The 27,543-nt window shown below is 45.8% G+C and overlaps 2 long non-coding RNA genes across 2 annotated transcripts; both read right to left on the bottom strand.

Annotated features, from left to right (window-relative positions):
• Positions 1-18,354: 18,354 nt before the first annotated feature.
• LOC143781117 (uncharacterized) lies at positions 18,355-19,380 on the bottom strand. Its single transcript, XR_013216573.1, has 4 exons — positions 19,002-19,380; positions 18,855-18,907; positions 18,713-18,786; positions 18,355-18,482 (listed from the first exon to the last, which is right to left on the bottom strand). It is a non-coding gene; the product is annotated as an uncharacterized LOC143781117 (long non-coding RNA).
• A 3,915-nt stretch (positions 19,381-23,295) lies between these two features.
• LOC143781116 (uncharacterized) lies at positions 23,296-24,670 on the bottom strand. The gene is made up of 4 exons (XR_013216572.1): positions 23,943-24,670; positions 23,796-23,848; positions 23,654-23,727; positions 23,296-23,423 (listed from the first exon to the last, which is right to left on the bottom strand). It is a non-coding gene; the product is annotated as an uncharacterized LOC143781116 (long non-coding RNA).
• Positions 24,671-27,543: the final 2,873 nt, after the last annotated feature.

Here is a 27,543-nt window from a genome sequence, read left to right as displayed (position 1 = left end):
ATTTAAACAGTGGAGGACAACACCAGGGAGCGGCAGACACCGTTAGTAGGCCCCAACCACCAATTTTTACCAACAAATACTTAATGAGAGCCAGAAGGTTGAAGCTCAGATTTAGACAGTGGAGGACAACACCAGGGAGCGGCAGACACCGTTAGTAGGCCCCAACCACCAATTTTTACCAACAAATACTTAATGAGAGCCAGAAGGTTGAAGCTCAGATTTAGACAGTGGAGGACAACACCAGGGTGTGGCAGACACCGTTAGTAGGCCCCAACCACCAATTTTTACCAACAACTACTTAATGAGAGCCTGAAGGTTGAAGCTCGGATTTATACAGTGGAGGACAACACTAGGGAGCGGCAGACACCGTTAGTAGGCCCCAACCACCAATTTTTACCAACAAATACTTAATGAGAGCCAGAAGGTTGAAGCTCAGACAAGGAAACCTGGAGAACACCAAGGAGGAGGAGAACACCAAGGAGGAGGAGAACACCCAGGAGCGGCAGACATCACTAGTAGGCCCCAACCAAACTAGTAGCCCAAATGCAGTTTCCTATTTTTTTTAAAAAGCCCAAAAACCTGAATTGAGTACAATTTTAATTAGGGACTGCAGACAGACTTAGTAGGCTGCCCCCTGTGGACCATGCATCCACCACATTAACCCATTGCGCCGGAATGGACACGTAACCTTCCGTGGCCATGCCTACAGGTCCATGCGTCTGTTGTCAGGTGCACCTTTGTACTCACAAATTGCCAGAGTGCATGGACAATGCGGTCTTTTACATGCTGGTGGAGGGTTGGGATGGCTTTTCTCGCAAAAGAAGTGTCGACTGGTTAGCTTGTAGCGTGGTACAGCGTAGTCCATCATGGCTTTATTCATATTAAATAAAATATTTAAATAGGCTCTATGAACTTTTAAATTGGTTCCAGGGGTACACGGGCAGCATTGGTGTGGTCAGCGGAGGACGATTGCAAGGAGGGACCGCAGACAGACTTACTAGGCCTAAAATAATAAAATAGGCTCAATCCAGTTTTAAATAGGTTACATGGGTACACAGGCAGCTTTGGTCTGGTCAGCGGAGGACGATTGCAAGGAGGGACCGCAGACAGACTTACTAGGCCTAAAATAATAAAATAGGCTCAATCCAGTTTTAAATAGGTTACATGGGTACACAGGCAGCATTGTTGTGGTCAGTGGAGGAGGATTGCAAGGAGGGACCGCAGACAGGCTTACTAGGCCTAAAATAAAAATTGGCTCAAGGTACTTAGAGTTATCTCGCAGGGGTACACAGGCAGCATTGTTGTGGTCAGCGGAGGAGGATTGCAAGGAGGGACCGCAGACAGGCTTACTGGGCCTAAAATAAATAAAAATAGGCTCTATGCAGTTTTAAATAGGTTACATGGGTACACAGGCAGCATTGTTGTGGTCAGTGGAGGAGGATTGCAAGGAGGGACCGCAGACAGGCTTACTAGGCCTAAAATAAATAAAAATTGGCTCAAGGTACTTAGAGTTATCTCGCAGGGGTACACAGGCAGCATTGTTGTGGTCAGCGGAGGAGGATTGCAAGGAGGGACCGCAGACAGATTTACTAGGCCTAAAATAATAAAATAGGTTCAATCCAGTTTTAAAAAGGTTACATGGGTACACAGGCAGCATTGTTGTGGTCAGTGGAGGAGGATTGCAAGGAGGGACCGCAGACAGGCTTACTAGGCCTAAAATAAATAAAAATTGGCTCAAGGTACTTAGAGTTATCTCGCAGGGGTACACAGGCAGCATTGTTGTGGTCAGCGGAGGAGGATTGCAAGGAGTTACCGCAGACAGACTTACTAGGCCTAAAATAATAAAATAGGCTCTATGCAGTTTTAAATAGGTTACATGGGTACACAGGCAGCATTGTTGTGGTCAGTGGAGGAGGATTGCAAGGAGGGACCGCAGACAGGCTTACTAGGCCTGAAATAAATAAAAATAGGCTCTATGCTGTTTTAAATAGGTTACATGGGTACACAGGCAGCATTGGTGTGGTCAGCGGAGGACGATTGCAAGGAGTGTCTGACACAGTTAGTACTCCCAAAAAATAAATAGATGTTAATGTCTCGCAAAACAACAAAACAAAAAAACAAAAGTGTGGCATACTTAGGTACAGGGGTGGGCTCATCTGCTGTGTTTCTGACGTAGTAATTTGGCAGTAAGTATTTACTGGTGTCAATATAGGACACTGACCCAGATTACTTTAACTAGCATCATAGATGTCAACAAATTGTTATTGTCAGTGCCAGGCATTGAATGATGTCAGCGCATAAACTAAACATTGGTGGAGCTGTGAGAGATAATTTTGCACGTGGTAGAGCACAGTTTGAGCTGGGGGGGTGAACTCTCTTGTGGCCGGCGGTACCGTCCCAGGGCCCCTCATGCTACAACGGTGTGTCTGACGTTGGGTGCGCGCCACCACCGCCAGAGACACTTTATTGTACTATGAGGGACCCAGTGGCAGTGCCATCGACCAAAAGCGGGCACACTCACCTCTTCAGACAAACGGCACTCTAACGGGTGCTTGCGCCAAGTGGTGAGACCACGGCCCCGTGGGGGGAGCTTTCCCATTGAGGGAGGTGTAAACATGTCGTATGCTGGACAAACAGCTGCTGCAAATTAAGAGATTGGAACACTCAGTAAGACCAGTCCACAAGCAAGACCTTTTTATAGGAAAACAAGGTGTCAGCCGGGAAAGGTGGGGCAAAATAATTTGAAATCCAGGAGTGGTTCATTTTAATGAAGGTTAGATCATCCACATTTTGGGTAGCCAGACGAGTACTTTTTTCGGTTAATATTGAACCAGCAGCACTGAATACTCTTTCTGATAGCACACTAGCTGCTGGGCAAGCAAGCTCCTGCAATGCATATTCTGCCAATTCAGGCCAGGTGTCTAATTTGGATGCCCAGTAATCAAATGGGAATGACGGTTGAGGGAGAACATCGATAAGGGATGAAAAATAGTTAGTAACCATACTGGACAAATGTTGTCTCCTGTCACTTTGAATAGATGCTGCAGTACCTGTCCTGTCTGCGGTCATTGCAAAATCACTCCACAACCTGGTCAGAAAACCCCTCTGTCCAACGCCACTTCTGATTTGTGCACCTATAAAACCTCTGCCCTGTAGCCCCCTGCAGCTCGTGTGAGAACCATCACCGGCGCTGTGTGCTGGGAATGCCTGAATCAAACGGTCTACAAGAGTTGCTTGTTTGGTTGCTAATATTTGTTCGAGGTTCTCATGTGGCATCATATTTTGCAATTTGCCTTTATAGCGAGGGTCAAGGATGCAGGCCAACCAGTAATCGTCATCGGTAATCATTTTAATAATGCGTGGGTCCCTTTTGAGGATACTTAAGGCATAATCCACCATGTGGGCCAAAGTTCCAGTTGTCAAATCTGCGGTTGTGCTGGTCTGAGGGGCAGTTACAGGCAAATCTACGTCACTTGTCTCCCTTAAAAAAACAGAACCCGGCCTTGCAACGCCACTAATTTCTGTTGGCCCAGGAAAAGCTTCCTCATTAAAAAAGTACTCATCCCCATCATTCTCCTCGTCCTCCTCATCCTCTTCGCCCACTACCGCGTCCTCTACACGGCCCTGACCAGACAATGGCTGACTGTCATCAAGGCTTTCCTCTTCCTCGGCTGCAGATGCCTGCTCCTTTATGTGCGTCAAACTTTGCATCAGCAGACGCATTAGGGGGATGCTCATGCTTATTATGGCGTTGTCTGCACTAACCAGCCATGTGCATTCCTCAAAACACTGAAGGACTTGACACAGGTCTTGTAGCTTCGACCACTGCACACCTGACAACTCCATGTCTGCCATCCAACTGCCTGCCCGTGTATCCTCCCACAAATACATAACAGCACGCCTCTGTTCGCACAGTCTCTGAAGCATGTGCAGTGTGGAGTTCCACCTTGTTGCAATGTCGATGATTAGGTGAGGCTGGGGAAGGTTCAAAGACCGCTGATAGTTCTGCATACGGCTGGAGTGTACGGGCGACCGGGGGATATGCGAGCAAAGTCTGCGCACTTTGAGGAGCAGGTCGGGTAACCCCAGATAACTTTTCAGGAAGCACTGCACCACCAGGTTTAAGGTGTGAGCCAGGCAAGGAATGTGTTTCAGTTGGGAAAGGGCTATGGCAGCCATGAAATTCCTTCCTCATCACTCACTACCTTGCCTGCCTCAAGATGTACAGTGTCCAGCCATGACTAAGTTTCTTTCTGCAAGAACTCGGACAGAACTTATGCGGTGTGTCTGTTGTCGCCCAAACACTTCATTGCCAATACAGCCTGCTGACGCTTGCCACTAGCTGTCCCTTAATGGGACACCTGGTGTGCAACAGTGGCAGCTGTGGATGGACTGGTCGTGCGACTGCAGTCTGTGGACGAGCTCTCGCTTCTGCTGGAGGATGAGGAGGAGGAGGGGGGCGAACGCCTACAGCCAACTGTTTCCTAGACCGTGGGCTAGGCAGAACTGTCCCAATATTGCTGTCCCCTGTGGACCCTGCATCCACCACATTCACCCAGTGTGCCGTGATGGACACATAACGTCCCTGGCCATGCCTACTGGTCCATGCATCTGTTGTCAGGTGCACCTTTGTAGTCACAGACTGCCTGAGTGCATGGACGATGCGGTCTTTAACATTCTGTTGGAGGGCTGGGATGGCTTTTCTAGAAAAGAAGTGTCGACTGGGTAGCTCGTAGCGTGGTACAGCATAGTCCATCAGTGCTTTGAAAGCTTCGTTTTCAACTAACCGGTAGGGCATCATCTCTAATTATTATTATTATTATTATTATTATTTATTGTTATAGCGCCATTTATTCCATGGCGCTTTACAAGTGAGGATGGGTATACATAATAAAAACAAGTACAATAATCTTGAACAATACAAGTCATAACTGGTACAGGAGGAGTGAGGACCCTGCCCGCGAGGGCTCACAATCTACAAGAGATCTCTAATGAGATTAGTCTAGCAATGTGGGCCTTCAAACCCTGTTTGCGAGGATAAGTACTTCCTTTTCCTAACAAGAGTCTCATGTAGGGTGAGCTGGACTGGAGAGCTGGAGATCGTGGAACTAGCGGTGGTGCCGGTGGACATGGCAGACTGAGAGAGGGTTGGAGATGGTATTCTTGCCGGTGCCCTACATGCAGTGTTTCCTACTACGAACCTGGTGATTCCCTGACTGCTTTGGCCTGGAGACAAAAGCTGCACAGATACTGCAGGTGTTGCGGGAAATGGTGGGCTTACAGTGAGGGAAGGGATGTAGCGTTGCTGACTAGTTTCATTGGCCGAGGGTGCTGCAACCTTTAGGCACGTTTGGTAGTTAGTCCAGGCTTGCAAATGCATGGTGGATAAATGTCTATGCATGCAACTTGTATTTAGACTTTTAAGATTCTGACCTCTGCTTTAGGTAGTTGAACATTTTTGACAGATGACTTTGCGCTGATCATTTGGATGTTGTTTAAAAAAATGCCAGACTGCACTCTTTCTACTATCGGATACCTTTTCAGGCATTGCAGACTGAGCTTCTTTAACCGGATGGCCACGCTGTCCTCCAACTGGTTTTGGTTTTGCCATGCGTTTTTGGCCAGATACGGGCCCGTCAGATGGAACCTGTTGTGATGTTGATGCCTGCTGCGGCTCCTCCTCCTCCTCCACTTCAGAACTACTGCCGCCTGCACCCTGTTCCCCCAATGGCTGCAAATCGGGGTCAACAACTGGGTCATATATGACCTCCTCTTCTATCTCGTGTGCAACTTCATCTGTGTCACCGTGTAAGCTGGTGGTATAGCGTTCGTAACGGGGCACCATAGTCTCACCTGGGTTTGATTCTGGTTCAGTACACTGCGAGGGCAATGTTCTGGTCTGAGTCAAAGGAACAGCATAGTAATCTGGCTGTGGCTGTGCATCAGTGCACTCCATGTCCGATTCAACTTCTAATGGGCATGGCCTGTTAACTGTTTCACTGTCTAACCCAGGAATGGTATGTGTAAAGAGCTCCATGGAGTAACCCGTTGTGTCTCCTGACGCATCCTTCTCTCTTGTTCTGGGTGAAGAAGACAAGGAAGCGACTTGTCCCTGACCGTGAACATCCACTAACGACGCGCTGCTTTTACATTTAGCACTTTCAGAAGAGGAGGCAAAAGAGCTAGACGCTGAGTCAGCAAGAAAAGCCAAAACTTGTTCTTGCTGCTCCGGCTTTAAAAGCGGTTTTCCTACTCCCAGAAAAGGGAGCGTTCAAGGCCTTGTGTAGCCAGTAGTGTTGAGCGATACCGTCCGATACTTGAAAGTATCGGTATCGGAAAGTATCGGCCGATACCGGCAAAGTATTGGATCTGATCCGATACCGATACCCGATACCAATACAAGTCAATGGGACTCAAGTATCGGAAGGTATCCCTGATGGTTCCCAGGGTCTGAAGGAGAGGAAACTCTCCTTCAGGCCCTGGGATCCATATTAATGTGTAAAATAAAGAATTAAAATAAAAAATATTGATATACTCACCTCTCCGACGCAGCCTGGACCTTACCGCTGGTAACCGGCAGCCTTCTTTGCTTAAAATGAGCGCGTTCAGGGCCTTCCATGACGTCACGGCTTCTGATTGGTCGCAACCGCCCATGTGAAAGCTCACACGACCAATTACAAGCTGTGACGTCATCCCTCAGGTCCTAAATTCCTAGAAGGGAATTTAGGACCTGAGTGATGACGTCGCGGCTTGTGATTGGTCGCGTGGCGGTCACATGAGCGGCACGCGACCAATCAGAAGCCGTGACGTCATGGAAGGTGCTGAACGCGCTCATTTTAAACAAAGAAGGCTGCCGGTTACCAGCGGTGATGTCCAGGGGCCTCCGGACAGGTGAGTATTTCAATATTTTTTTATTTTAATTCTTTATTTTACACATTCATATGGATCCCAGGGCCTGAAGGAGAGTTTCCTCTCCTTCAGACCCTGGGAACCATACACTGGAAACTTCCGATTCCGATTCCCGATACCACAAAAGTATCGGTTCTCGGTATCGGAATTCCGATACCGCAAGTATCGGCCGATACCCGATACTTGCGGTATCGGAATGCTCAACACTAGTAGCCAGACGACGAACCTGGCTCAACAACTCGAGACTTAGGTGCTGTACTGCATTTACCACGACCACCTGATGCTCCACCACGACTATCATCATTACCAGCTGACAATGACCGCCCACGGCCACGACCTCTTCCACCAGACTTCCTCATTGTTTGCAAAACGTAACCAAAGTAACGGTATTTGTTACTGTAAAACAACTTATGAGATGAACTCAAACTTCAGTAGGATTTATATACACCTTTATAGGTGTCTGACACTGAAAGTAAAACCAGGCCCAATGTTACACACTAGGTTTTCTGTGCCCCAATAATTTGAGACAGATGGCACACACACGGCCGGCACTCAAGCAGAAATGCCAATCTTAATCTTCCACTATTTTTTGTTTTCAGGGAGAATTAAAAAAAAAAAATTAACAGTATGACACACTAGGTTTTCTGTGCCCCAATAATTTGAGACAGATGGCACACACAGGACCGGCACTCTAGCAGAAATGCCAATCTTAATCTCCCACTATTTTTTTTTTCAGGGATAATAAAAAAAATGGCCTAGTATTACGTGCGGAACGGGATGAAGACCTCATAGAAAATTACCTCCTCATCTCCCTGGTCCAGGAGCGAGTCCCGTTGTGGGACACCCAGGTTCCACAGCACTCGGACAATGTGACGATCCGGGGCCTATGGAATGAGGTGGCCAAAGAGATGTGGGATGGCTGGGACAACGCCCCGAATTGGGTCCGAAATGCTTTTGGTAAGTATTGCAATGCAGTGTGAGGCAGCAGAGACCTTGGCCGTGCTCACACAACTGTGTGTGATGAGATAAACTCTCAGGAGTTTCTCTCATCACACACAGTTGTGTGAGCATGGCCAAAAGTCCATTGCCTAACCATTATGTTTTGTTTTTTCAACAGTGGCCAGAGTCAAAACACGTTGGCGTTCGATGAAGGACCGCTTCAACAAGGACCTGCGTCAAGAGAGCCATGTTCCCAGTGGTTCAGGAGCAAGGATCAGAAAATACAAATACCATCATGTTCTGGCATTTTTAAGACTGGTCCTTGCCCAGAGAACGTAAGTATTTCTCCTGTGCATTAGGTTGCATTGTATTGCCATAATCTGTATATTTCTATTCCACAGGATTTTGCGTCTGGTTAATTTTTGGTATTCATTTTCTTTTTCCTTTTTTCACAGCACATGGAGCAGCACTGTTGGCCCAGGTTCTGGAGCGGTCCTTCATCAGACAGCCACGGACCCGTCCCAGCCATCCAGCAGCGCTGAAGCAAGTGTTCCTGCCACACTAACTGGAGACCAGGAAGATGGTCCATCAGGTGTTCCCCTTTCCCAGTCCTCTGCCACTGCCCCTTTTTTGGGGGCTCCTCCTGGCAGCGGCAGAGGGCATCGGACAGGTCCCTCATGCTTGAGTTTTTGCAATTGAGCTCGGTTTTTCACGAAGGACTCAAGGCTTTGGGTGACCGAATGGATATTTCACTTAGCCACATGAATACACGTATCCAGGAGGTCACCAAAAGCCTTGACCAAGTAAAAGCCAACCTCCAGAGGACAGCACATCATTTTTTTAACCAAACTGAGCAGGGCATGTCGGAACACCTTACTCCCGATCTCCAGCTGTCATGCAGGCCTGCAATGCTGCTTACATGCAGGCTATGCAGCAGAGTCAGTATTTTCAGCAGACAGTGGTGGCATAGCCACCTGTGACTTCAATGTCACGATTAACCTCAATGCTGACCTCTGCTGCATACCACTCCATGGCCACCTCTATTCCTAGTACTGCCGGACACCAGTACAGCACCACCACAATGCCGAGTGCTGTTGGACAGCCCACTGCCACCACCATGACAACCGCTGCTCCTGCTTGGACCTCCTCCACTGACACGACGATGCAGCAGGACCCAGGCATGGCCTTCCGTACCGCCACCACCACGATGCAGCAGGACCCTGGCATGGCCTTCCATACCACCACCATCATGATGCAGCAGGACCCTGGCATGGCCTTTCGTACCGCCACCACCACGATGCAGCAGGACCCTGGCATGGCCTTCCATACCGCCACCACCACAATGCAGCAGGACCCTGGCATGGCCTTCCACGCTACAAGCGCTATGGACTCTGGCATGGCTGCACGCTCTACGAGCACTATGGACTCTGGCATGGCTGCACGCTCTACGAGCACTATGGACTCTGGCATGGCTGCATGCTCTACAAGCACTATGGACTCTGGCATGGCTGCACGCTCTACGAGCACTATGGACTCTGGCATGGCTGCACGCTCTACGAACACTATGGACTCTGGCATGGCTGCACGCTCTACGAGCACTATGGACTCTGGAATGGCTGCACGTTCTATGAGCACTATGGACTCTGGCATGGCTGCACGCTCTACGAGCACTATGGACTCTGACACCATGCTGCCGGACCCTGACAGGTCACCCACAACAACCATGCCACGACATATGAGCCCACCGAGGCTTACCAGAACCTGGCAATTACAGAAAAAAAAAAAAAAAAAACAGCGGACTCTTAGTATTCCTCCCCCTTCACCTCCCAGTGTGTCTGTAATGTCAGGTTTGTCTCACCCTTCCAGTGCGTCTCAAGCCTCTCATGTGTCAAGCCCTATCCCCGAACTACCAGACCCCACTAGTTTCATTGCCCCTTCTCCTGCCACCTCTGCATCGTCCATGGTTAGCCAGGCCTCAGTGCTTCTCTCCCCCCCCCCCATTTACATCACTCTACCCCAAGCAGGGGCAGTTAAATAAATATTTTGGTTGTTAAAAAATAAATACAAGTTTTTTGCTCCAATTATGTTTGGTTTATTGTGTCTTTCGCCGCTGGCAACACACACCATGCGCCAATTAACAAACTTCGCCACACACTTTATTTTTTAGCCATATCATAGCTCCAGTAGTTAGCAAGTACAAGACTTTGTGTGTCTTTAGTATAGAGCTATGAGGTGGACCAAAAAATGTATACTTGTATTTTCTCCTTAATCTCTTCATTCTGCTTAGTCTGTGACTAGTGTTGCAAACTGAAGAAAAAATGGTGGCAATACTATGCAAAACTATACTCTACAGGTCAGGTGTCTAAAAACTCATTAGTTGGGATGCCTGATCTGGTGAGTAGAGAAGTGCATTGTATAGCCTCCTTTTTCTCTTCTGTGTACATAATCTATTTCACACAAACTCAAGGGACAATGGCGGTCATACACGGCATGCTCACCTGCACATGTGTCAGAAATAGTGAATTCATGAGACTGTTATATGTGCATCATGAATTCATTATTTCTGACACCTGACTTGATGAGTATAGATCTGTTTTGTATGACAGCCATTGTCTCTTCAGTCTGTGTCCAATGGATACTGCATAGCAGAACAGAATCTGGACGCAATGACATCAACAACCTTATCACTAAAACCACATGGCCGCCATCACACTAGCAGTATGTGGTCACTACTTTATATTGGTATTTGTAAGCCAAAACAAGGAGTGGAACTATTAGAGGAAAAGTATAATATTAGCATATCTAGCACTTCAGCCTTCATCACCCACTCCTGGTTTTGGATTGCAAATAGTGATAATAAATATAGACCAAATACTGCTAGTGTGAGGACAACCTCGGTTTATAGAGGAAATACATATGAGACACGGTCAAGACAACAAAAAAAAGTTTATTAACGAGAAAAATTAGTAACATGTAAGAAAATAACTGGTACAGATAAAATAACAACAGGACATTTACACAACATTGTCCTGCCATGACACACGTCCAATATCCGAATAAAAAAAGGCAGCAAATTGGGTCCACATGTGGCCAACTTCAGCTGTTGACCACAGCGGGTGATGCTGGTAATCGGGCAGTGGGTGGGCAACTGGTTCATCCAGTTCAATGTCGGGCCGCTCCTTAGCCATAATGTAATTGTGCAGAATCACACAGGCTTTGACCACCTCGTCAACTGTCTCCATTTTTAGATTAATGGCTGATGCAAGAATGCGCCATTTTGAGACTAGAATCCCAAAGGTACACTCTACAGTTCTTCATGCCCTGGTCAGTCTGTAGTTAAAGATCCTTTTAGTGTTGTTCAAGTCACGACTGGAATATGGCTTCAGTAGTATGACATCTGAAAGGCCTCATCCCCAAACATAACAAATGACATCGGTGGACCTTGAGTGTTGGGGAGAGGTTGTGGCAGTGGAAAATTAAAATTTTTGCCATACACATGGCGGCCCATATCCGAGTTCTTGAAAGTCTGGGAATCGTTGCCACGGCCAAAAGCTCCAATGTCCATGGTGATGAAGCGACAGTCCCATTGGCTATTGCCATGAGCACAACAGAAAAATATTTTTTATAGTTGAAGTACTCCGATCCTGTTCTGGATGGTTTGATAATGCGGATGTGCTTTCCATCCACCACTCCTAAACAGTTGGGGAAATCACACACACTCCAGAATTTTTCTGCAATTCCAATCCACATATCCAAGGTGGGTAGGGGTATAAACTCATCCCGGAGTACATTCCACAAAGCCTGGCAGGTATCTGCAACTATTCTGGACAGGGTGGATATTCCAAGCCGGTATTGGAAATGGAGGGATGATAAACTCTCTTCGGTTGCCAGAAATCTGGAACAAAAGAATTAAAGAAAAATTACAATCAGTTCTATTTAAGGTGAAAGGAAAGGAAATTACCAAACAAAAAAAAACATGTTTAGTACACCCAAAATTAGCACTGGCATTGGTTTACATTTCTTACGCACCTTAATGTAACTAGCAGACGTTCCTCTGGTGGAAGCTGGGTGTCCTGTCTCCGTATGGGTCCTTGGACACGAGCAAGCAAATCCCGGAACGAGTCTTGCGACATCCTTGTATATTCCGGGAATTTGTCCGGGTTGGCATTAAGCTCGCCATACAGCGTTTGATAGGCTCCACGGCTCCCACGTAGTTCAATAATGGGGTGTCTCCAAAAATCCCTACGCCTGTTGTGAATTCTGCTCTTGGGCTCCCTCCGGTGGTTGTAAGTGGTAGCGCTGCTGTCTCTGAATCGCAGCATTCATCAGGTGTGTTCACTTTTTGCAATTTTGACTGGGCTATTTAGTCTTGCTTCACCCTTTAGTCAGTGTCAGTTGTCCATTGTTCCTGGAGGATTCACATCCCTGCCTGGTCTCTTCTGCTTTGCAGTTCATTTCAACAAAGATAAGTTCTGGCCTTGATTTTTGCTGTCCACATGCTGTGGCCTTATTGTTTAGTTCTTTTCCATGTTTTTGTCTTGTCCAGCTTGGTCTGTATAAGGATTTGTTTAGCCAAGCTGGTATCTCTGGAGATGCAGATATACCCTCCATATCTTTAGTTAGCTGTGGAGATTTTGTATTTTCTGTGGTGGATATTTTCTAGTGTTTTAATACTGACCGCATAGTACTCTGTCCTATCCTTTCTATTTAGCTAGAAGTGGCCTCCTTTGCTAAATTCTCATTTCAGTCTGTGTATGTTTTTTCCCTCTCCTCTCACAGTCAATATTTGTGGGGGGCTGTCTATCCTTTGGGGATTTTCCCTGAGGCAAGATAGTTTTCCCTTTTCTATCTCTAGGGGTAATTAGTCCTCCGGCTGTGTCGAGATGTCTAGGGAGCGCTAGGTACATTCCACGGCTACTTCTAGTTGCGGTGTTAAGTTCAGGGTCTGCGGTCAGTACAGGTACCACCTTCTCCAGAGTACGTCTCATGCTGCTCTTAGGCCACCAGATCACAACAGTACAACTGGCCAACAATGAGTTAACCACATCTCAGAAGAAGGGAAGGAAAGTGCTGAGCCATTTTTTTTTCTGTAGTCTGTTGTGTTTTTTTTTTTCTTCCCTCTTTACCTCTGGGTGGCTCAGGAGTTCGGCGCTGGTATGGATGTTCAGGGATTGGATTCTCGTGTGGATCAACTTGCTACTAGAGTACAGGGTATTTCCGATTATATCGTTCAGACTCTGGTTTTAGAGCCTAGAATTCCAACTACTGATTTGTTTTTTTGGGGATAGGTCCAAATTTCTGAGCTTTAAAAATAACTGTAAACTGTTTTTTGCTCTGAAACCCCGTTCCTCTGGTGATCCCATCCAGCAGGTTAAAATTGTTATATCTCTGCTGCGTGGTGACCCCCAGGATTGGGCATTTGCCCTGGAACCTGGGAATCCGGCGTTGCTTAATGTAGACACCTTTTTTCAGGCGCTTGGGTTATTGAATGATGAACCTAATTCAGTGGATCATGCTGAGAAGACCTTGTTGGCCCTGTCTCAGGGTCAAGAAGTGGCAGAATCATATTGCCAGAAGTTTAGAAAATGGTCTGTACTGACTAAATGGAATGAGAATGCCTTGGCGGCAATCTTCAGAAAGGGTCTTTCTGAATCCATTAAAGATGTTATGGTGGGGTTCCCCACGCCTGCTGGTCTGAGTGATTCTGTGTCTGTGGCCATTCAGATTGATCGGCGCTTGCGCGAGCGCAGAGTTGTGCACACTATGGCATTGTCTTCCGAGCAGAGTCCTGAGCCTATGCAGTGTGATAGGATTGTGTCTAGAGCTGAACGACAAGGATTCAGACGTCAGAATAGGTTGTGTTTTTACTGCGACGATTCGGCTCATGTTATTTCTGATTGCCCTAAGCGTACCAAGAGAATCGCTAGTTCTGTTACCATCAGTACTGTACAACCTAAATTTCTGTTATCTGTGACCCTGATCTGCTCATTATCGTCATTTTCTGTCATGGCATTTCTGGATTCAGGCGCCGCTCTAAACTTAATTGACTTAGAGTTTGCCAGACGTTGTGGTTTCCCCTTGCAGCCTTTGCAGAGTCCTATTCCTTTGAGGGGCATTGATGCTACACCGTTGGCTAAAAATAAACCTCAGTTTTGGACACAGCTGACCATGTGCATGGCGCCAGCCCATCAGGAAGATTGTCGTTTTCTGGTGTTGCATAATTTGTATGATGCTATTGTGCTGGGTTTCCCATGGTTACAGGTGCATAATCTGGTATTAGATTGGAAATCTATGTCTGTGACTAGTTGGGGTTGTCAGGGAGTTCATGGTGACGTTCCTTTGATGTCAATTGCCTCCTCCCCCTCTTCTGAAATTCCTGAGTTTTTGTCAGATTTCCAGGATGTATTCAATGAGCCCAAGTCCAGTTCCCTTCCACCGCATAGGGACTGTGATTGTGCTATTGACTTGATTCCAGGCTGTAAGTTCCCTAAGGGCTGACTTTTCAACCTGTCTGTGCCAGAACATAGCGGAGCTATGTTAAGGAGTCCTTGGAAAAGGGGTATATTCGGCCATCTTCTTCACCATTGGGAGCAGGTTTTTTTTTTGTTGCCAAAAAAGATGGCTCCTTGTGACCCTGTATTGATTATCGCCTCTTGAATAAGATCACGGTCAAATTCCAATACCCTTTGCCTTTGCTTTCTGATCTGTTTGCTAGGATTAAGGGGGCTAGTTGGTTTACTAAGATTGACCTTCGAGGGGCATATAATCTTGTTCGTATTAAGCAGGGTGACGAATAGAAAACTGCGTTTAATACACCCGAAGGCCATTTTGTATACCTTGTGATGCCATTCGGACTCTCTAATGCTCCATCTGTGTTTCAGTCCTTCATGCATGATATATTTCGGAATTATCTTGATAAATTCATGATTGTATATTTGGATGATATTTTGATTATTTCAGATGATTGGGAGTCTCATGTGAAACAAGTCAGGATGGTATTTCAGATCCTTCGTGATAATGCCTTGTTTGTGAAGGGGTCTAAGTGCCTCTTTGGAGTACAGAAGATTTCTTTTTTGGGCTTCATTTTTTCTCCCTCATCTATAGAAATGGATCCAGTTAAGGTTTAGGCCATTCATGATTGGATCCAGCCCACATCCATGAAGAGCCTTCAGAAATTTTTGGGCTTTGCTAATTTTTATCGTCGTTTCATTGCTAACTTCTCCAGTGTGGTTAAACCCCTGACCGATTTGACGAAGAAAGGCGCTGATGTGACGAATTGGTCCTCTGTGGCTGTTTCTGCCTTTCAGGAGCTTAAACGCTGATTTACTTCTGCCCCTGTGTTGCGTCAGACGGATGTTTCTCTTCCTTTTCAGGTTGAGGTTGACGCTTCTGAGATTGGGGCAGGGGCCGTTTTGTCTCAGAGGAATTCTGATGGTTCCTTGATGAAACCGTGTGCCTTCTTTTCTCGAAAGTTTTCGCCTGTGGAACGCAATTATGATGTCGGCAATCGTGAGTTGTTGGCTATGAAGTGGGCATTTGAGGAGTGGCGACATTGGCTTGAGGGGGCCAAACACCGTATTGTGGTCTTGACCGATCATAAGAATCTGATTTATCTCGAGTCTGCCAAACGGCTGAATCCTAGACAGGCCCGATGGTCCCTGTTTTTCTCCCGTTTTGATTTTGTGATCTCGTATCTTCCGGGTTCTAAGAATGTTAAGGCTGATGCCCTCTCTAGGAGCTTTTTGCCTGATTCTCCTGGGGTCCTTGAGCCGGTCGGAATTCTGAAGGAAGGGGTGATTCTTTCTGCCATCTCCCCTGATTTACGACGGGTTCTTCAGGAATTTCAGGCTGATAAACCTGACCGCTGTCCAGTGGGGAAATTGTTTGTTCCTGACAGATGGACTAGTAAATAGTGTTGAGCGATACATTCCGATATCGGAAAGTATCGGTATCGGAAAGTATCGGCCGATACCGTCAAAGTATCGGATCTAATCCGATACCGATACCAGATCCCAATGCAAGTCAATGGGACGAAAATATCGGAATTAAAATAAACCCTTTCTTTCCTTGTAGGTTAATTCTACATGAAGGAAAACAACTAAGAGTAATGTAGGATGTATTGGGGGAGGTGGCGGAGACATTAAAGACACAGAGGTTTAGCCCAATCAAATAGAATAGCAGGATTGTTATTTTTTTTATGACGTTCGGCGTTAGAAAGATTTTTACTATGTTAATTTTTTATTTATTTTTCCAGATATTGATGTTTCACTACTTCCACGCCCTTCACCTTCTTTTTTACTTCTCCCACACTTTCTTCTTCATTATCCTCATCATCAGCTTCTTTGACATCAACTTCTTCACCTTATTCATCTTCTTCTTCATCTTCTACCTATTATTTTTTTTCTTACATTGTTCATATTCTTTTTATTTAACTATTATCTTCTTCGTATTCAACTTCTTCATCATATTCTTATTTGTGACAGGCATTCCTGTAGTTGTTATCTATAAAAGTTTGAAGATTACACCTTCCGTTCTGCCTGTCACAAAAGAGTTACATTTGTCCGCGTTCAGTTTGGCCTGCAGCATCAGGCTTTATCCAGGGGCACCACGAGGAGGAACGGACTCACCCCCATACACTGCTTAGTCTTCTTCAGTTTATAATTTAGATAATATCTTTTGCTCTGATATTTAGTCTTATGCTTAATGTTCTTCTGCTCTTTGTTCTGCAGCCTCTTGTTCTTCTGCTTCTCGGTCTTCCAGGTCGTCGTCGTCTCCATGGTCGTCGTCTCCGGGGTCGTCGTCATCGGGGTCGTCTTCAGGGTCATCGTCTCCAGGGTCGTCGTCATCTCGGTGCTTGTCGTCTCTGGTGTCGTCATCATCTTAGGGGTGGTCTTCCGGGTCATCGTCTTTAGGGTCTTGAACTTGGAAATGTAGCAGAAGGTACAAGAAGGCTGAGAAAATGCCGAGAAACAGCTGATGGAACTGGAACTCGGATGGCTACCCGAAGGTCCAAGAGCCAATGGAACTACCGAGGACCAGCTGACGTTACTGGAACCCGGTTACTAAGCAGGAGGTACCCGTGCCTGAAAGCACTACCAAGGACCACCTGACGTTGGTGGAACTCGGATACCCAGAGGGAGGCACCTAAGCCAAAGGCTCTGCCCAGAACCAGCTGACGGTACTGGAACCAGGATGGGGAGCAGAAGGTACAAGAGCAAAAGACACTGCCGAGAACCAGCTGATGGTGCTGGAACCCGGATGGGTAGCCGAAGGTCCAAGAGCCAATGGAACTACCGAGGACCAGCTGACGTTACTGGAACCCGGTTACTAAGCAGGAGGTACCCGTGCCTGAAAGCACTACCAAGGACCACCTGACGTTGGTGGAACTCGGATACCCAGAGGGAGGCACCTAAGCCAAAGGTTCTGCCCGGAACCAGCTGACGGTACTGGAACCAGGATGGGGAGCAGAAGGTACAAGAGCAAAAGATACTGCCGAGAACCAGCTGACGGTACTGGAACCGGATGGGTAGCCGAAGGTCCAAGAGCCAGTGGAACTACCGAGGACCAGCTGACGTTACTGGAACCCGGTTACTAAGCAGGAGGTACCCGTGCCTGAAAGCACTACCAAGGACCACCTGACGTTGGTGGAACTCGGATACCCAGAAGGAGGCACCTAAGCCAAAGGCTCTGCCCGGAACCAGCTGAAGGTGCTGGAACCAGGATGGGGACCTATTCAAGCTTGTCTTCCTAGAGCCCCAACTAGCAGTGTTGGAGCAAAGGGTCAGCAGGGGGAGCAGAGTGTAGGCCGAAGCCTGCACTGGCGGCAGCTTTGGGTCTGTTGTGTCTGCGTGGCTGTTGCAGGACACGTTGCCGGCTACACAGCAGGGGAACAGCTGGCGGTGCTGAACCCCACTGACACATTGGCGAGGTGTTTGGCTCTGTGCAGCCAGCACATCTGGGCCCCAACTGGCGATGTTAGAGCCCAGGGTCAGCAGGAGGAGGAGAGGGAGCGGAGTGTAGGCCGAAGCCTAATTGAACCAATTTCAAAGGTAACCTTTAACCCCCCCTCAGGTGTTACAAACTAGAAGAGCCACAGCTTATGCAGCAGTAGTGTTGCACAAGTCAAAGGTTGCTCTTTTAATTTTTCTCCTTGCACACGCTGAATGAAACACGTATACCATTTAGCCCTTTATACAGTCAAACTGTGTTGGAGGCGAGAGTTCCCTTCGTAATGAGACGCAGCACAGATGTCAAGAATCCCACCTTGATCCTGGGCGCAGCCTCCTGAGCGTTGTTATTTGCTGAACAGGAGTCTGCTGTTATGACCCCAATGGCAGAGGGTCTCAGAAATAATTACAAGTCTGCAAACACAAAAAACCAGCTCATAGGGCAGTGGTAACTGAGCTGACCATATAACTAATCCTAGCACCACAAATAGCAGCAGCCGGGGAACGTGCCTACGTTGGTTCTAATAATTTTGGAATTATACCGCACTCACAAGTGGAATATCATGCAACAAATCAACACTTTATTGTGTACAACAATAGTGGTATGGCATCACTGTACAACGTACAATTATAAAGCGTTACGACTAAATGACGTTTCGGACCCTCCGGGTCCTTAATCATATATCGCTGTGGAAAGACAAAGAAAAAGAAAACATGCCATATATAAAATAATACAAATTCACAAACAATAAACATCACGTACATAGTATATAGTACACAATAGGTTGAGGAACCCAAGAACAGTTTCCCTGAAGACAAAAAAAGCTAAAGTAACGAAATAACACCAATATGAAATCGTGTCTGAATAAATCACCTTAAAACACACTTGTGTGAGGAGAGAGCACTATAAGATTTACCTCAGATATGGTGATGTGTGGTATACGAGTATACCCAACAGGGGGGTCCCTGAACAACGTATATAGTCCGTATGCTGTAGGGGATAGTATATAGGTTAAAGAGAGTTTTATGTATTGATCACATGAGAGTATAATAGGTTACCTAGGTAAGTAGATAGCCGCGTTTGCGTAGGGAATATGACACATGAGATGCACCTATGAAGCAATGGCATAAGAGATACAGTGTGTCAGGGGTTACTCCTGTTCCGAGGATAGGATGCTAGTATATGTATAAGACAGAGGATATTACCTTAGATGTCTGGAAAAGCAGCGCTCCCGCGCCCTGCTGTGGCTGGCTGTGCGTGTCCCCGTCTTAAATGTGCCCCTTATATCCCCCTCTGAATGAGCGCTGTAATCCGGTAGGTCCCGCCCCCGGAAATGACGCGTTGCTGCCCATGGTGCAAAGCGAGCTGGCTTCCTAGTAACCCTGGACGCCAGTAATGCAATGTAAACAGCCGGCTCGGCGCATGCGCAGACTACCCTGGTGACATAGCAGCTGTTGTAGCGGTGCTGCGTTCTATTATATGGGCCACAACGTTAGTGTGCATCGCGTAAAGGAGTCCGGCTGTGCCCCAGGAATCATGACAGGGGGATCTAAAGTGAATCAATACTCTCTGTAACTCGTTAAAGAATTGGGAATATCCGGTTCCTGTAGGGAAACATCTAATCTGACCCTCTGTTATATATGGAAAATATAAATAAAAATGTAAATAAAAAGGGAAAAATAGGGAAAAATAAAAGGGAAAAATAAAGATGAATATGAATAAAAATGAAAATAAAAATAATAATAAAAATAAAATTAAAAAATAATACGCTATGGAAAAATTAAGACAAGAAGAAAATGATAAAAATTAGAAGAATTAGAAGAATAGTAAAATAATAGGAAAAACTGTTGTTATATTCCTGATGTATTGTACGCAACCAAGATACTGGTAATGTGAAGCATTAGAGTATAATATCCAAAATTACTGGTACAATATAATTATGAGGCTGAAAAAAGAAAATGCCAAATTGCCAAAGAGGAAGAAAAAGAAAAGGAAAAAATGGGAAAATTGAAAAAATAATCAAAAAATATATAAAAACTAATAAATGAAAATAATAATAATAAATGATAAAATTGAAAAAAAGGAAAAAAAGGAAAAAAAGAAGAAGAAAAAAAAGAAAATAAAAAAAAAAAAAAAAAAAAAATAGATAATAAAATGAAAATGGAAAATGAGAAAAAATTAGAAAAAAATTAATAAAAACAATGGAAATAATAAGAAGAAATGATCATAAGGAATTAGATCACATCGACTAAAATCCTGATTCTTGTCAAGCACGGACTCACCAATGGAGGGTCAAAGTCAGCGTGTCTGAAAATTAGAAAAGAGGAGATAGTTAGTAATAACTGAAGTAAAGGAATCTATACATGCCAATCTATTTCCCTATTTAGACCCCTCGGTTCTAGGGTGTCCAGAGTGTATATCCAGTATGTTTCTCTCTGTCTCAGGAGTTTAATATGGTCCCCACCTCTCCTTGGGCGTGGCACCTGTTCCACAACCTGGAAGCGTAACTGTGCAACCGAATGTTTATGTTTTGAAAAGTGGTCGGGAAGTGGGAGCCAATTTTTTCCGCATCGAATCGTGGACTTGTGGCTCGCTATTCGGTCGCGTACATGTTGGGTTGTCTCACCCACATACAGTAAACCACAAGGGCATTTTATCACGTAGATCACAAAATTCGAGTCACAGGTAAAATAACCCCTGATGGGGTAACTTTTGCCCGTCCTGGGGTGAGTGATATTTTCTGCCTTTGTCACATTAGAGCATGCCGCACAACTTAAACAAGGAAAAGTGCCCACACGTCTCTGACCAAGGAATCTCTGTGTCTTGTCCGTGCGTGTGCTGCCCATGTCTGCCCGAATCACTGAGTCTCTGATGTTGGTGGGTCTCCGAGTGCAGATCAATGCGGGTGTTCTAAAAGACTCGATATTGGGATATGACCTAGAGAGGAGCGGCCAATGTTTCTTAATGATAGAGTATACTTTAGGCATGCAAGGGTGGTACGTGTGTACGAAGGGTACTCTTTTGGTCTGTCGGGAAGGTAGAGAAGGAGAAGGTGGGTTTGTGGCCCGATTTCTTTCTCTCTCTAGTAGTGGGGTGGGGTACTGTCTTTCCTTAAATTTCTTGACCATCCCGTCCATTCTGGTGTTCCTAGTGTCAGGGTCCGTGACTATGCGTGCAATTCTGGTGAACTGGGATCTTGGTAGACTGTCCCTAATGGTTCTGGGATGACAACTAGAATAGTGCAATAAGTTGTTGCAATCTGTGGGCTTATTGTAAAGATCTAGCGAAAGTGATCCTGTAATGTCTTTGAGAACCAGAGTGTCCAGAAAAGGTATTTCCCTCATGCTATATTGGATGGTGAACTTCAATTCTGAGATAATCGAGTTGAGGTATACGTGGAACTCCTTTAGTGAATCAAGGGTCCCTGTCCAGACCAGAAATATATCGTCGATATAGCGGTGGTATGTCATGGCATGTTGTAAAAAAAGGTTATTCCCGAAAACATGTTCCGTCTCAAATTTGTTCATAAACGCGTTAGCGTATGCCGGCGCAACGTGGGACCCCATCGCGGTCCCACGCTTCTGGACGTAAAAGGTATCTTCGTACAAAAAGAAATTTTCATGTAGTACGATCTGAAGCAGATCCATGCAAAGTTGGATGGATCCGTCTGAGAGATCCGATGTAGATAGGAGGGATCTAGTAGCCTCCATACCCCTGTCGTGTGCGATTGATGTGTATAGACTGTTGATGTCTAATGTGACCAACCAACTTTCTGGAGGTATAGTGTTTAGTTCCTTGATAATTCGTATAAAGTGTCCTGTATCTAAGAGGAAGGACCTGGTTGTTTTAACCAGTGGTGTCATTAGTTTCTCAAGGAAAATTGAAAGTGGTGACAAGATAGAGTCAGTTGATGCTACAATCGGTCTGCCCGGTGGGTTAATGAGCGATTTATGTATTTTAGGTAATACATAAAATACCGGAGTAATAGGGTGGAGGTTGGAAAGAAATGTAGCGGTTTTTTTGTCTATGATGTTACTGTTCAGATAATGTGTGATCACCCCATTGATCTTAGATCTAATTTCTGTAGTAGGATCCCTTTGAATAATTGCATAGGTGTCCTGGTCCGAAAGCTGACGGTGTATTTCTTGGGAATAGAAGGTACGGTCCATCACCACAATCGCACCACCCTTGTCGGCTGGCTTGATTATGATGTGTCTGTTGTCACGTAAGGACCTCAGGGCCGCCTTCTCGTCTACTGAAAGATTTGAGTGAGTAGGATAAAAGCCTAGTTTATGTTCATGTGAAAGCAATTTAATATCCTGATCAACCAATTCAATGAATGTTTCTGTCGCATGATGCGAACGAGGTGGTTGGAACTGACTAGGAACACGGAGGCCAAGTGACACAATAGATAGATCTGATCTAACCATATCATTAATCTGGGGTGTGCCCCCTGGTGACAAAGCAAAATGAGTTTTCAATCTTATAGAGCGATAAAATCGCTGAAGATCCTTTTGAAGTTGGAATGCATTCCAACCCGAGGTGGGACAGAACGACAGGCCCTTCTGGAGCAGAGACAACTCTGTTGGAGCAAGTAAATGACTTGAGATATTGATCACCAGGTTTGGTGGCCTACCTGGGATCGAGTTGTCATTCTGTTTTCTCCGTGATCGTCTCGTGGGCCTGTTTGGTGCGCTCCTCCCCTGCGGTTTTTTGACAAAAAACGTGGCCGGGTTCCCCCTGCCGATGAATCGCCACTCGAACTGAAAGATCCAAATCTTCTTTGGGTCGAGGATTGACGCCAGGTTGAGGATTCGTTCCATCGGTACACTCTGTTGTTCGCGTAATCCTCGTTGTCCCGATGAAATTTTTGCCTTTTCCGTTCCTGTAAGGCCTTCTCGTGTTCAGCCAGAGCCTTATCGGTTTTATTTTTAAGGATTGTCCATTCACTCGACGAGAGGGTGGTACTGAGCTGTGTTTCAATGGCCTCAACTTTCGATTTAATCTCAACTATACTTTTTTGCAGATATTCCACTGTGAGCACAATGATGTCAAGGGAGCATTTGTTTAAAATCTTTTTATATTTGTCACAGAATTCCTCGTTATCAGCAAATAATGTGGGGCGCAAATTACTTCTAAGACCCCTTGGGATTTTACTCTGGCGGTGGTATTCCGCCAGAGTCGTGCAATGGAGATCATGAGATACTAAACGTTTTTTCTCCCTCTCATAGTCTCGTGTCCTCAGCTCTTGTGTGGGAGTTTTGAGAAAATCACTGGATCCAGTAACCTGTGAGAGTATACTGGAGGTAGTAGCCAAATCGTAGGCAAAAGTCTCATTCGACATAGGGAAAGAAAGGTGCAAAGACCAAGAAAATAGTAGTCACTTTAAATATGATTGGTCTGCACTCTCTCGATAAACGTAAAGGGGTGGTGCTGGTATAGTGGACGATTGTCCCAGACACTAATAATTTTGGAATTATACCGCACTCACAAGTGGAATATCATGCAACAAATCAACACTTTATTGTGTACAACAATAGTGGTATGGCATCACTGTACAACGTACAATTATAAAGCGTTACGACTAAATGACGTTTCGGACCCTCCGGGTCCTTAATCATATATCGCTGTGGAAAGACAAAGAAAAAGAAAACATGCCATATATAAAATAATACAAATTCACAAACAATAAACATCACGTACATAGTATATAGTACACAATAGGTTGAGGAACCCAAGAACAGTTTCCCTGAAGACAAAAAAAGCTAAAGTAACGAAATAACACCAATATGAAATCGTGTCTGAATAAATCATCTTAAAACACACTTGTGTGAGGAGAGAGCACTATAAGATTTACCTCAGATATGGTGATGTGTGGTATACGAGTATACCCAACAGGGGGGTCCCTGAACAACGTATATAGTCCGTATGCTGTAGGGGATAGTATATAGGTTAAAGAGAGTTTTATGTATTGATCACATGAGAGTATAATAGGTTACCTAGGTAAGTAGATAGCCGCGTTTGCGTAGGGAATATGACACATGAGATGCACCTATGAAGCAATGGCATAAGAGATACAGTGTGTCAGGGGTTACTCCTGTTCCGAGGATAGGATGCTAGTATATGTATAAGACAGAGGATATTACCTTAGATGTCTGGAAAAGCAGCGCTCCCGCGCCCTGCTGTGGCTGGCTGTGCGTGTCCCCGTCTTAAATGTGCCCCTTATATCCCCCTCTGAATGAGCGCTGTAATCCGGTAGGTCCCGCCCCCGGAAATGACGCGTTGCTGCCCATGGTGCAAAGCGAGCTGGCTTCCTAGTAACCCTGGACGCCAGTAATGCAATGTAAACAGCCGGCTCGGCGCATGCGCAGACTACCCTGGTGACATAGCAGCTGTTGTAGCGGTGCTGCGTTCTATTATATGGGCCACAACGTTAGTGTGCATCGCGTAAAGGAGTCCGGCTGTGCCCCAGGAATCATGACAGGGGGATCTAAAGTGAATCAATACTCTCTGTAACTCGTTAAAGAATTGGGAATATCCGGTTCCTGTAGGGAAACATCTAATCTGACCCTCTGTTATATATGGAAAATATAAATAAAAATGTAAATAAAAAGGGAAAAATAGGGAAAAATAAAAGGGAAAAATAAAGATAAATATGAATAAAAATGAAAATAAAAATAATAATAAAAATAAAATTAAAAAATAATACGCTATGGAAAAATAAAGACAAGAAGAAAATGATAAAAATTAGAAGAATTAGAAGAATAGTAAAATAATAGGAAAAACTGTTGTTATATTCCTGATGTATTGTACGCAACCAAGATACTGGTAATGTGAAGCATTAGAGTATAATATCCAAAATTACTGGTACAATATAATTATGAGGCTGAAAAAAGAAAATGCCAAATTGCCAAAGAGGAAGAAAAAGAAAAGGAAAAAATGGGAAAATTGAAAAAAATAATCAAAAAATATATAAAAACTAATAAATGAAAATAATAATAATAAATGATAAAATTGAAAAAAATGAAAAAAAGGAAAAAAAGAAGAAGAAAAAAAAGAAAAAAAAAAAAAAAAAAAAAAAAAATAGATAATAAAATGAAAATGGAAAATGAGAAAAAATTAGAAAAAAATTAATAAAAACAATGGAAATAATAAGAAGAAATGATCATAAGGAATTAGATCACATCGACTAAAATCCTGATTCTTGTCAAGCACGGACTCACCAATGGAGGGTCAAAGTCAGCGTGTCTGAAAATTAGAAAAGAGGAGATAGTTAGTAATAACTGAAGTAAAGGAATCTATACATGCCAATCTATTTCCCTATTTAGACCCCTCGTTGGTTCTAGACGTCTCGCGCCAGCCGGAGAACTAACTAACCCTAGAAGGGAAAAGAAAGACCTTTCTTGCCTCCAGAGAAAAGACCCCAAAAGTTGGATACAAGCCCCCAACAAATAATAACGGTGAGGTAAGAGGAAAAGACAAACGTAAGAATGAGCTAGGTATTTAGCAAAGAGAGGCCCACTAGCTAATAGCAGAATATAGTAAGATGACTTATATGGTCAGCAAAAACCCTATCAAAATATCCACGCTGGATATTCAAGATCCCCCGAACCGTCTAACGGCCAGGGGGGAGAACACCAGCCCCCTAGAGCTTCCAGCAAGGTCAGGAATCACATTTAGTACAAGCTGGACAAAAATGAGAGCAAGCAAATAACCAAAAAACAAAGAAGCAGGACTTAGCTTAATTTTGCACGAACCCGGACCAGCAGACAGGAGCAAACAGAAAGGATCTGATTACAACGATGCCAGGCACTGGACTAAGGATCCAGGAAGCTTATATAGCAACTCCCCTGGACTAACGACCCAGGTGGGTGCCAAACTGAGGAAAGACAATCCCAGAGTCATATCACTAGTAACCACAAGAGGGAGCCAAAAAGTCTAATTCACAACAGTCTGCGCTGTCATGTTATCCCTTGGCCTTGCGCTGTTAGCGCTGCCCATCCTCTGACATCATTTCATGTCGGCCGGTGCGGTTTGCGATGACCATGAATCCCAGCCCCGCTGTGTCTTAACATTGTTAAAACACTGCTGGGCTGGGATTCATGGCCTGACACAGTACATATGTTCGCCTCTCGCTTGGGTTCTTACACCCGCTTCAGACTATGCAGCGTCAGCTGATCCCTTATCGCATGCCACGGCCATGAAGACGCACAGTCCGAAGAAGGCGGAAGGAGATGAGGGACAGGCGAAGAAATGCACCGTTCATGCCCGTCAATCACACCCTCGCAGTCCAAATAAATAAGACACCGAGGGGCGTTGTGTGGGGCAAGGCGGCCGCAGAGGCGCAGACAGCCAAACAATGATGCCAGAAGACGGGCAGCGCTACCAAGGGGGTTGCAGCGTGTCATTACAAAGGAAAGTCACACCTCCGGGACGGTTAAATGGTCACACAGAGGACACATTTTAGACGTGTTCAGTTCCACATGTGCGAGGAGAATAAGTTTATGAGCCACCTTGCACACATGCAGTATTACTGCTGTACAAGGTGGCTGGAAAACATACAAACGCCTGGGGGAGGGGGGACAGGTTCCCTTCAATTTCAGTTCTTGTGTCTGCGTGGCTGTTGCAGGACACGTTGCCGGCTACACAGCAGGGGAACAGCTGGCGGTGCTGAACCCCACTGACACATTGGCAAGGTGTTTGGCTCTGTGCAGCCAGCACATCTGGGCCCCAACTGGCGGTGTTAGAGCCCAGGGTCAGCAGGAGGAGGAGAGGGAGCGGAGTGTAGGCCGAAGCCTGCACTGGCGGCAGCTTTGGGTCTGTTGTGTCTGCGTGGCTGTTGCAGGACACGTTGCCGGCTACACAGCAGGGGAACAGCTGGCGGTGCTGAACCCCACTGACACATTAGCGAGGTGTTTGGCTCTGTGCAGCCAGCACATCTGGGCCCCAACTGGCGGTGTTAGAGCCCAGGGTCAGCAGGAGGAGGAGAGGGAGCGGAGTGTAGGCCGAAGCCTAATTGAACCAATTTCAAAGGTAACCTTTAACCCCCCCTCAGGTGTTACAAACTAGAAGAGCCACAGCTTATGCAGCAGTAGTGCTGCACAAGTCAAAGGTTGCTCTTTTAATTTTTCTCCTTGCACACGCTGAATGAAACACGTATAACATTTAGCCCTTTATACAGTCAAACTGTGTTGGAGGCGAGAGTTCCCTTTGTAATGAGACGCAGCACAGATATCAAGAATCCCACCTTGGTGCTGGGCGCAGCCTCCTGAGCGTTGTTATTTGCTGTACAGGAGTCTGCGCTGTCGTGTTATCCCTTGGCCTTGCGCTGTTAGCGCTGCCCGTCCTCTGACATCATTTCATGTCGGCCGGTGCGGTTTGCGATGACCATGAATCCCAGCCCCGCAGTGTCTTAACATTGTTAAAACACTGCTGGGCTGGGATTCATGGCCTGGCGCAGTACATATGTTCGCCTCTCGCTCGGGTTCTTACACCCGCTTCAGACTATGCGGCGTCAGCTGATCCCTTATCGCATGCCACGGCCATGAAGACGCACAGTCCGAAGAAGGCGGAAGGAGATGAGGGACAGGCGAAGAAATGCACCGTTCATGCCCGTCAATCACACCCTCGCAGTCCAAATAAATAAGACACCGAGGGGCGTTGTGTGGGGCAAGGCGGCCGCAGAGGCGCAGGCAGCCAAACAATGATGCCAGAAGACGGGCATCGCTACCAAGGGGGTTGCAGCGT

This window comes from Ranitomeya variabilis, chromosome 6 (assembly GCF_051348905.1).
Source record: "Ranitomeya variabilis isolate aRanVar5 chromosome 6, aRanVar5.hap1, whole genome shotgun sequence".
Taxonomy (NCBI): Eukaryota; Metazoa; Chordata; class Amphibia; order Anura; family Dendrobatidae; genus Ranitomeya; species Ranitomeya variabilis.
Note: the sequence above shows the minus strand (reverse complement) of the source record. Positions and strands in the feature narration are given on the sequence as shown.